The sequence below is a fragment of the Mastomys coucha genome, unplaced genomic scaffold, assembly GCF_008632895.1.
Source record: "Mastomys coucha isolate ucsf_1 unplaced genomic scaffold, UCSF_Mcou_1 pScaffold23, whole genome shotgun sequence".
Taxonomy (NCBI): Eukaryota; Metazoa; Chordata; class Mammalia; order Rodentia; family Muridae; genus Mastomys; species Mastomys coucha.
In genome coordinates, this window is record NW_022196906.1 from 90,446,476 (window position 1) to 90,457,758 (window position 11,283).

At 50.0% G+C, this 11,283-nt stretch overlaps 1 protein-coding gene across 1 annotated transcript in view; it reads right to left on the bottom strand.

The window, feature by feature from the left end:
- Positions 1–7,404, bottom strand: part of Pxylp1 (2-phosphoxylose phosphatase 1) — a 66,227-nt gene extending 58,823 nt beyond the window's left edge. The window contains exon 1 of the mRNA XM_031343795.1: positions 7,289–7,404. The gene's annotated coding sequence lies outside the window, so the exon portion shown is untranslated. The remainder of the gene's footprint in view (positions 1–7,288) is intronic.
- Positions 7,405–11,283: the final 3,879 nt, after the last annotated feature.

Sequence of the window (11,283 nt, forward strand, 5' to 3'; positions counted from 1 at the left end):
AAAAATGAACCATCTAGGCCGTGACCTTCAATCATTAATGTCTAAGCTTTGGGGTTTTTTTTTTTTTTTTTCAGGTCTGAGTCTCCATTAGGAACTGGGACAGAGACAGACAGATTGGCGGCAAAAGAGGACTGGGTTGGAAGATCAAGAGGAAAGCCAGAGAAGTCAGAGCTCCCAGCCAGGGAAGTTGCCCCCTTTTAACTCAATTCTTTGGACATGAATGAAATCATTTGCCATTTCTGCTGTCCAAGTATGAGGCAAGATTTTTTTTTTTAAGACAAAGCCTCATTCATTTTTCAAATTTAAGCAGTTTAAAAATGGACAGAAACGAACAGGCTTTTGGGTAAGAGACATGGCTACCAGGTTCCTAGCAAAGAAGGTGTGCTACTCACACTTAGAACAATCTGGGAAGCGCTGAGGTTCCTAAGAGTCCATCACAGAGGTTTCCCAGTGTACAGCCCATGACTGCAGGTCCCCTGTCAGTGTCCCCTGTCAGGTCTGCCAAGGCGCAGGGTAGACAGGCCAGCTGCAGGATGGTCCAGTTAGTAAACCCAAACCCAGCAACACAGACTACCTGGTGAAGAAGGCTTGGCTGTGGCAGATATAAGAGACCTGGAGGTCTGACTCCTTGCCTCTGGCTAGTCCATTACCTGTCTCCAGCAGCTACAGCAGCCACTCAGTCTAAGAGGGCACTGGGTCTCCAGCAAGCTTCTGGGGCAGAAGAATACCCAATCTGAAACAGGAGTGGGGACAGTGTTCTGTCAACTGGGAGAGAGAATAAGGCTGGAGATACTGGCAGGTGAGCAAATAGTGGGCTTCGGGTCTCCCACATCTCACTCATGACACGTATCCAAGAATGAGTTAAAATGTTAATCACAAGCCTGGGTCGGACACAGAGCAAGGAAAATGAGTTTCTAGTTTATTTAAACAGCTGGCAAGGCCATCTCATGACTCCAGCGTACACCAGCTGGTGCTCCCTCCCTCTTCCATCCTAATCTCTCCGGGCGCTCATCCTAATCTCCCAGACGCTCACAGCCATTGCAGCTGGCCACCAGCCAGGAGAGCCTGAGCTAGCTCTTCACTGTTGTACTAGCTCTTTGCTGTGAACACAGGCTTAAAACCCTTTGTTCCATCAGGACAGTCATATATATATATTGTCCATTATCCTATATCTATCCTCTTGGGCAAGGGGTAGAGCTCAGTGGATGAATGCTTGCCTGGCATGGATGAGGCGAGTTCAAGCCCCAGTGCCCGCCTAAATATTTTAAGAGCCATTTCTAAACCCAGCATCTCAACAGACAGCTCGCATCTAAAACAATGAGTGAAGAGCAATAGTAATTAATATTCATTAAGCACGTACCATATACCAGTTCTAAACCCTTGGGATGTACATTATTAAAGATCCATGGTACCACACGGTAGGCGTCGGCATCACCTTAATTTTATGAATAAGGAAATTGAAGCATTCTATGCTCCAGGAAGTAGCTTGCCCAAGGATACAAAGTCACCCTGGGCTCAGAGTCTCCGCTCCTACCCTCTGCACTGTGCTGAATTCCACAACCCAAATCAGGTCCTCGAGGAGAAAGAAAGCATCAATGGAGACTCTGACGTCCACACACCCGGGAAATCTTCCCAGGGAGTTAAGAGAACGCAAGCTGTTTTGTTTGACTTGGAGGACGCTCTAAGGAAAGCCAATACTCACTCATCCTGACATAAGAGGCCACCTGCAATCTCCAAATGGCTGTGTAATCACATCTGATTATCCAGCAACTGTAGCAGGATTATCCAAATCAATTCTCTGCTGAAGAGAGCTTAATTCTAAGGGAAGACTTAAAAAAAAAAAAAAGATATGGAGATATGGTCCCTCTATGTAGCTTAGGCTGGACTCCCCACACCTGCAACCCTCCAACTTTAGCTTCCCAACCCACATCACAGGTGTCAGTTCTAAGGGAAGCCTTTTGGCCACCTTGAAGTCCCATTCCTCCTATATTTATTACTTTCCTTGCCAAGACCAAATATGGGACAAGAAGCAGTTTAAGGGAAGAAGGGCTTACTTGGATTTACTGGTCCAGGGCATGCAGTCCATCGTAGTAGGAGAGACACACGGCAGGAGGTGGCTGCTCACACTGCACCCACAGGCAGAAGCAGAGAGTGAAGCTTAGCGCTCAGCTTGCTTTTCTGCTTTGCATTCTGCCTAGGACCCCGTCCACACAACCCTACCACCCAAAGTTGGAGAGGGTCTTCCCATCTCAATCAAGATAATCTAGATAATCCCATACTGACGTGCCTAGAGGTTTGCCTCTTAGGCGCTTCTAGATCCTATCAACTTGACAATCAAAACGATCACATGCCAATATAGATCATGGATGTCCCAGAGAGTTCTAATGGGGTCATAGTCCTACAAATAGGGGTTTAAAACTCCTGTATTGCCCAAATGTCTAAATTTTTTGCCTATATTTTTTAAAATTTATTTTTATTTTACATGTATGGCTGTTTTGTGCATGTATGTTTGTGCACTATGCGTGTGCAGAGCCTACAGAGGCCAGAAAGGGCAACCAATTCTCTAGATCTGGAATTACAGATGGTTGTGAGCACGCATGTGGGTGCTGGGAATTGAATTCATGTCCTGGGGAAGAGCAGCCGGTGCTCTTAATCACTGAGCCACCTCTCTAGCCACTGTCTATATTTTTAGGAAGTTCAAATGTAAATCTCCCTACATTTTAGTAGTCACTTTTAAAGTGTACAAATTTACTTCTAAGCATTTAAATGATTCTGCTACAACTTTAATAACAATGCAATCCAACTTTATGATTTTAGAAGCAAAGACTTAACAATATTTTTCCTCATATTCTTCTGTATTTGCAAATAATAAAGTTGGTGGGATATTCATTTTACATTACAGTTGAGATGCTCAAAATAATATACTGTTCTATCTCTGAAAGTCAGTGTTGGGTCCGAGAATGCGGCCAGCTTAGGGAGGCAAGCTGCACTTTGCTAGTTGGAAAGCCGGGTCTAACAAACGGGGTAGGAGAAACAGTGTCAAACTATTTGTAAAGTCGGTATAAAGGATGTCCTTCCCCACAAGCAGAAGTGAAAAGGAGGGGGAGGAGAGGTGGGTCATAGACACCAGGCACCACAATTCTGATCGCACTCTGTCCTTTACAGGTCTGGGTTCCATGCTATTGGCTACAGCTCTCCATGAGGAAGCTGGTCTCATAAAGTGACACAGGGGTGTGACACGTGGGTGTGACACAGGGGGTGTGACATGGGGACAAAAAGACGCTTTGCAGACAGAACCATGAATGTGCATGTTGAGAGAGTGACTGCAGGTATTAAGTGCACTTGTACGTTTCTATGGTTCCCTACTCTCTGGAGGGAACCAAAGAAAGAATGGGAGAATATTCCAAGTCATAAGAATCCAGAAGGGAGGAACTCGCCCCAGGAGCTGAAGACTGTCTATGTTTCTACTTTAGGGGTACCCCCAATTACCATCTAATATTAGATATCTGAGTTCCCCAAACTCCTCCAACTCAGAGCTCCCAACACAGTGAAGGTACCAGCAACGTACAATGGGTAAAGGGATGGAGGGATGCAGACATAGGTGAAAGGCTTAGGAGGAGGGATGGCGTACTCAAAAGGAAGCACTGCAGGCTGCCAGCACTAGGCTCAGTCAAGCTTTGTTTTGTTTTGTTTTGTTGACTTTTAATCATTAAATTCTTCCCTTCATAAAAGACTGGTCTTTCACTAAAGACAGTGGCTTCCCCATCTGAGATGGGCTGGGAAGCCTGTGAGCTCTAAGGATGAAGGGATGGGGACCAGAGGATGAATTCTGGTTTGGTGAGCGGGGAAGCTCTCTTGTCTTCTCGGACCCAGAGTAGACCCTGCAGTGTATCCCGGGTTCACAGGTGCCCCCTAGAGGCTGACTTGAGGTACTTCCAAGCTGATAGGTACCCCTGCAACACTGGACCCTGCTCTGGGTGGCTAGCTCTCACCCACTGAACTGTCTCTAGACAGTTCCCACAGCATCTCCAGAGTGAGGTGGCTCCCCTAGGCTAGACCCCCCTGACCAACCTGGCTCAGTGGACCAGATCCCCAGGGCACACTCCTGACACAAGCTTACAACAGTCAAATGTCTTCTCATCTGGTCATGTCCATTTTGTAGATGGCTTCCCAGGCCTTTTAAGGACCAGAAGTGTGAGCCCAGAAAACTTTTCTTTAGATCACTGGGAGTTCATTTTCTTCTGGCTTAGCGATTTTGTTTCTAAGCGGTGACCCCTACACCAGAATGTGGGCATATTCCTTACCTACCAACCAGAGCCCTGTCGGAGACAGGACCGGGAGCTGAACTCTCTTCTGGATTGTCAGTATTCCAATGCTCTCTCTATCTTCTCTCCCACCCCCTTCATACAGTAGCATCTCTCTTTCTCTCCCCACCCTTCCTTTCTCACTCTCAAACTGCAGGCGTTAATTAAACCTCCTCTAGAAAACAGATTTTTGCCAGCTGCAGCAATTCTGGGTAACAGCCAAACCTGAACAGAGACAGTCTGGATGAGAAAGATAAGCTAATGGCGACCAGGGCAGCACAGGTCCCCACAAACAAGTGGTACTCTGAATTCCAGCTGTCCCCAGATTCCCAAGAGAAGTGGACAGAGGCCCTACAGCGGGGTCTCTGGGTATGCTCTTCCTCAAATTGGCCTTTCACATGACAAAGAGCTGGACTTTGCTTTCTCTGCCTAGAGCAAAGCTACTCCTGATAGACCAAAGCAATGCCCCCCCCACCAATCACTGGAGTCCCTCCCCCCAGTAGAACTGTAAAACATACTACCAAAAATGTACATGCAAGGGCACTCCTGGGCTGCCACGGTAACCAGGTCTGGAGCAGGCAGAATCCACCAGAGTGAGATCAGCACAGCCTGAAGTGGCAGGTGAGGCTCTACAAGGGACCCCACCTCCCTACCAGCTTCCTCCATCAACAGGCAGGGGAGGGGGATGTCCAAGAAGCCAGGGCTACCAGGAGTGGTGGTGCAAATCTTTAATCCCAGCACCTGGGACCCAGAGGCAGGTGGATCTCTGAATATGAGGTCAGCCTAGTCTACACAGAGTTCCAGGCCAGCCAGAATGAATGAATGAATGAACGAACGAATGAATGAATGAATGAATGAAAGAAAGAAAGAAAATTGTATGAAGAAGCAAGGGCCTCAGCAGGATAAGTCTTGGTGGCCTTTTTGCCTCTCAGCAGACAGCTTTGGGGAATGCTCATTACACTCCCATTCCTATTTCTAGGATGAAGAAAACTATTTCCTTCTTTAAAGTCTGAAGTCTCCACTGAGGGACCGGTCCAACCACCGGAGCCTGATCTAGGAACTGACCTTTCTATCCCTTCCCTACCCCTTCAAGCCCAGTGGGTCTGTCTCCAGCAATAGAGACTTTAACATTTATAGGTATGTATATTCAGATCTGTTGAATTGAGAGATATTTTGAAAATACTGCAGCCCAGTGGAGGGCATGGGTTGTGGACTCAAGACTGATGCACGAAGATTTTTTTTTTTTTAAATAAACATTGGGTAACAGGCAGGGACACCTGGCCAGGTCCTAAAGTCCACCGCAGTCCTGCAGGTATTCATTCCTAGACAGAGGGACTCCTGAGAGCAGCCTTATCACTGTGAGGACAAGAAGAGTCACACAGGAAGCTGTGAACACTCAGAAGGGCCCTACCGAGCCCCGCTGTGTTCTTGGCTAATTATTTATCTATTCAATAGTAAAGGAATATTGAACTAATCACCACCGGAGCCATCAAAGAAAAACCACAGAGTCAGATAGGGCAGGCCTACAGCCTGGAGTGCTGTGCTCCAGGTGGTCCACGCTGCCACTGCTACCCATTTGCAGCCTTCCATTTGCAGCCTCCCAAGGTATCTGTGAGGGCGGACTGGCCAGGAGCCAATCCTAAAAGAGAAATACCCTTTATGTGTTCGTTCTCTGAATAGACAATTAATTTAATCTAAGATTTAATGAAAGACACACCCCCCCCCAAGGGAAGGGGTGAACGCACACACTGGCTGTCACCATGCCATCTCCACTTCTCTCCGGGGAGCAGGAGGCTTTCCAAGACATCTGCTTTAAATCCTCTTCCCACAGATGTCACCACAGGGCACCAACACCTCTGAGGAGAGGGCTGGTGCCAAGCCCGACCGACAGTTCCAGAGGGTAGGCTGGGCTCAGCACTGTCTAGTCCATAGTCAGGTCCAGCCTGGGGCCTGCCGCAAAGAGAGCAACACATGTCCCTAAGCGGTGGAACTCTCCCAGAGCCCCTCCCTGGTCACTCATCCCACATGTCCCTATCCACACCAGATCTGATCCAAATTCTTAACCGGTTTTACCTGTTGAATGTTTAGAAGGCATCCTTGCCTTTCCACAAAGGCACCGGCCCACCCAAGAGGGGATAGTTACGTTCCCCTGCGCCTCCCAGAGCCGTGGTGAGAGAGAGTGGGGATATGGCTCCATTCCCCCAGCACTGCTAATCCTTCCCCATCCACAGGTACTACTGACAGCCAGTCACAGCCGCAAAGAAAACCTGCTCCATATTTGTGTGTGGCAAAGCCGGCTTCTGTTTTAGAAATCGCAACCTATCCAAGTTCACCAAGCAAAAGTATCCACACTGTCCTAAGCAGAACATTGAGCAAGCGTAACCTGCACGCGTGAAGTGGCCCGCGGCTAGGCCCAGGGCTCCTGCGCCGAGGGCAGCAGGTAGCTGGCCAAGCACCAGCCCCACCCCCCGGGGCAGGCCGTGAAGTTGCAACCGCCTTCTACCTGGACACCGCTGCTTCGGGACAGCCGGGAGAAGGGGGACCCCGGAGCTCAGATTCCCGCTGCGTCGCGCAGCAGAAGCGCGGGGGCAGCAATGGGACCCCGTTGGGGTGGCGGCGGGGACCGTAGGAGCCGAGCTGGGAGGGAGAAGCGAGCGGCAGGCAACCGGGAGGAGGTAGGCGTGGGAGGGCTTGAGGGTGAAAAGGGGGTGTGCGGGCAGGCTTCTAGGGTGCAGGGCTGAGAAAGGAGACACGGATCGGAGGACGGGGACCCCCCCCAACCCCCAACGCGGGGAGGGCATAGGGAGAGGTGGAAACTGGGGAGCGCGTAGATAAGGGAAAGAGCTTGGTAGCGGGGCTCACACCCGCTGCTTGGAAGCCCGCCCCTGCCTCCCGATCCCAGCATCGCGGACACCTCTCCGGGGTCGCCCCCCGAGACCCTCGACCCAAGCCCGCCCTGCGAGGAGCCTCACGACCGCACTCACCGCCCCCGGTCCCGGCCTCGGTTGCTGTGTGTTGGGCTCTCCACCGGCAGCCAGCTCCTCCTGGCGGGAGTGCAGGCGGCGGTGGCGCGCGCAGGCCGCCGGACTCGGGCTTCCGCAGCGCCCCCTGCCGGGACCGCCAGGTCCCTGCCCGGCCCGAGGCGCTCAGGGCGCCCTGGAGCTCCTCCCCGCAGGCGACCGTGCCGGACCCGCAGGTTGCGGCGACCCGCAACCCCGGCCTTGGAAGCGGCCGCGGCCTCGCAGGGTCCAGACAGCCATCCGGACAGGCTCTGGTCGCGCCATCCCGGTCGTGGGAAGCGCGCGCACTCCGAGCGCACAGGGCCTGCTCCTCCGAGCTACGCCGGACTTAGGACCCGGGAGGGTTGCCATGGCCCCGGACCCGGCCCTGGACCGGTCCCAGCCTTGGCATGGGTGCTTTGGGACTGCGTGTGCCGGACCCTGCGCCGCAGATCCAGCCGCCGACGTGGGTCCTGCGGTGCCTCGTGGACTTAAAACTGGCATATCCTGGCCACCGTGCCACCTCCACCCAAGCGCCTGTCCCGCGCTTCTCTTCCGGCGCGGGCCACATCCGGCCTGTGTCTACTCTAGACTTCGCAGTAGTTTTGTCCCTAAAGGCCTGCAGGCACCCTTGCGAGGTCGCGGCTGAGTCCCGGGGTCGTTTCTGCATGACCCCAGGTTTGGCCGCGGAAGACTAGCGCAGCACTCGTTCTGTAGTGCTATGCTGCTTTAATTTTTTCTTTTCTTTTCTTTTTTTTTTTTTTTAAATGCTGTAAAGAAGGATCTCACTAACCACGTTATGAGATTGCCTTTGTTGTCAGTTCCAGGACTACAGTGACACCCATGTGCCTCTCTCAACTGACCCTGAGCAAAACAGGTGCAGTTAGCCACTATTTCCTGTGAGGTGCGGCTCCAAGGGAGCGCACCACTTGATTTTCCCTAACTCATTCGATAGTGACTAAATCAAAACACTTTATGTTTTATCATTTTTCTATCTACCTCCAGTTCCCCCACCCCACCCCACCCCCACCCCCGTCCCTCAGATCAGCTAGATTCTACTTCCCTGACCTGAATTCCATTTACTCCCGTAGTTCGGCCATCAGGAATCCTTTGTCTGTCCAGTGCCTTGATGACACAAGCTACTATCCCTCTCATGGTATGTATGACCCAGACTGAACACTACCTTCAGCCTGCTTATGCCTTGAGTGCTATCGACAGCTTTCCCCAAGACATGAGCATGAAATCTCACTCCCCCTTAAATTCCTACGTGGGCTGGCCCTCAAGGACCTCCGTAGTCCAGGCACCCTACCCAACACAGACTCTTCCTTCTCTCCACAGCCTCAGACAGTTCTGCTCTCGTTTCACGTTCCACTTCTTCACGCATCACATAGGCTACAGATGACAGACAACTTCATCCACATCCACACCAAAGCAAAAAAAAAAAAAAAAAAAAAAAAAAAAAAAAAAAAAATGCCTGTAGAGCAGGCATGTCAGCTTCAGGCCCGGAACTTGACCCCAGACACTCACCTTTGTTTTCTCTCAAGTCTACTACCCTTTCAGGACCACAGGAGTCCCCAGCAGGCTCACAGCTCTGCCTCCAACACAAAACCAGCCTCTCTCTCTGCAAACTGGTACCCAGGCCTGGTTTGGTTCTTCTGGATTGAGCTCTTGTCAGTCTGTGGCACATCTTCTGTAACCCACAGGGGTCCCTTTCAGGGCTACTTACTCACCCTTCACACGGGATGTGTGGACAGTCTTAGATTCAACACTATCACAAAAGGATGAAAGGTGACCCGGGCACCATTTCTCTAGGAAAATTTGCCACTCTCCCACTTGACTGGGGAATTCTGGAGGTGCACACACTGGAAGTGGGAATAGGTCTCCTCTGCTTGTATCTTCCTCCACAGGGCACTTAGGGATTCCATCTTTGCACCTTCCTGCAATCTAGGTTAAGACTTGGTACCGTGATGGTCTTGGGCTCTCCAGCCTCTTTCCCTCGTCCTCTATTCCCTGAAGACTTCGACATCCTTCCCACCCTGGAGAGAGCATCCCACTTCCTTTCCTGAGGACCTTTAGGACTGGATGGGTTTGGGAAAAGGAGAGGTTCCTAAGGGAAGCGTGTCAAGCCCTCCTCTGCAGTGATGAAATAGGGCGTCTGCCTGAGGCAGCTGGAGCCGCTTGGCTAACAGCTGGGGAGGCAGTGCTAAAGAGTGTAGCTCCCAGATATCCTCAAGCAGGAAAGAGGGGCAGATTTCTCTCATGCCTAACACCAATGTAATACTGGTTATCCGGATAGATGTTCCAAATATCTCCTAACTTTCCCCCAAGTGAAATCCTGTTTCTCTGGCCCTGGCCCACCAAGAGAGTCCTGACTAGGACAAGCCCCCACCCAGCACAGTGTCACAGACTCCTGCAAAACAGCGCCTGTCACCTTCATGACTCATCTGCTAGAGCAGCATACTGTGCCCCCTGGATGACCAGAAAACAGAGAACTAGCAAGGTATGGTTGACTCCCACCCTCCCTCCTGAGCTGCTTCCTGCCTACTCCTTTGTCCTTGGTACACTCAGATCGTGGTTGTAGCCTCCAGGAAAACACCCACCATTCACTGAAAGATGAGCCTGCCTGTCCTCTAAAAACCCTGGACCGCTCCAAGTCGTGAATATTCTGCTAGGCAGCACACTTTGCCACTTTGCCTCAGCATCCCTAGTTAGCTTGGAGCAGCCTTCAGCGGATGAAAGCCTTCAAGTCAATCTCGCCTCTGGAGCAAAAAGCCTGCAAATATTTGCACAGCCTCCTTTGTCTGTGGACTTACAGAACCTGCTCTCTGCCCCCTCCCTTCTCACAGGGGCACTGCCACAGGGTGCCTAGTTTGAGCTAACAAACTGCCTGCCATACCAATGGGTTTTCCTAGGGAGAAGAGCCAGTTGCTTTATTTGAACCAGTTTCTACATTCCAAAGACCTGAATTGCCCACAATTTGGCCTTACTGCCAAATCTATTAACCCCCACAAAATATTTCTGTGCTGCCCACCAAAATGTTCAGATGGGCAATATAATTTTAAAATTCTCTTCACTGTGGGTTTGGTTTCTTTGGTTATAACTGGAATGTTCATTCACTACAGGAACGTGGAGAAATACTAAGTGCTCAAATATTAAAGGTTAAGATAAAAAAATATTCAGGATAGATTTCTGTCGATTCATATAGCAGAGAACATCAGACTGACTGACATATTTATATTAAATGGAAATTGTCCTGTATTCCCCACATCTGTAATCCCAGCACCTTGGAGAGAGAAATATCTTGCAAAAAGGTTAAAGGTCCATTCTTAGGTGGTCGCAGAGCTGCCCTTCCTAACACATGCTCATGTTTTAGCAAGGCAGACCCTCCCCCAGCTCCAGGGTGGTCTGTTTTCATTTATGCATGCATGATCCTTTTTCCTTACTACCAGCTGCGGTCCCTTCCCCCACCCCCACGAGGCTTATTATAAAAGCCCCTCCCCACTCCTGAAAGCAATGAGGGAGGGGGAACTCATTTTCCCATCTATCTGGGGGAAATTTAATTATAAAGTCAAATCTGGAAGAACAGAACACAAAATAACCACATTAAATAAAAGAGGACTCTGAACCTGACTGTGAGCCAAAAGAAGAAAAAAAAATCACAAAAAAAAATAGAGTAATCCAATGAATCATAAATCTAAATTTTTTTTTGTCCTCTAAACTCTCAGCCCAACTGAAAGATCTTCCTGAGGACAACCAAAGCAAGCATTAGATGAACTCACACAAATCACATTTAGAAATCATAAAAAGACAAGGGTTGTGGCAAGCTGTGTGTCTAAAATGGTCAAGTTCATAAAGCAAGCACTTTACAAAAGCCAGATGAATGGCCAGATGAACTGAGTCCAGCCTTCTCATTTTACAATAAGAAGCAATTCAGAAAGGAGACAAGAAGAGATGAAGGACCCAGCAGGGATTTCTGAACT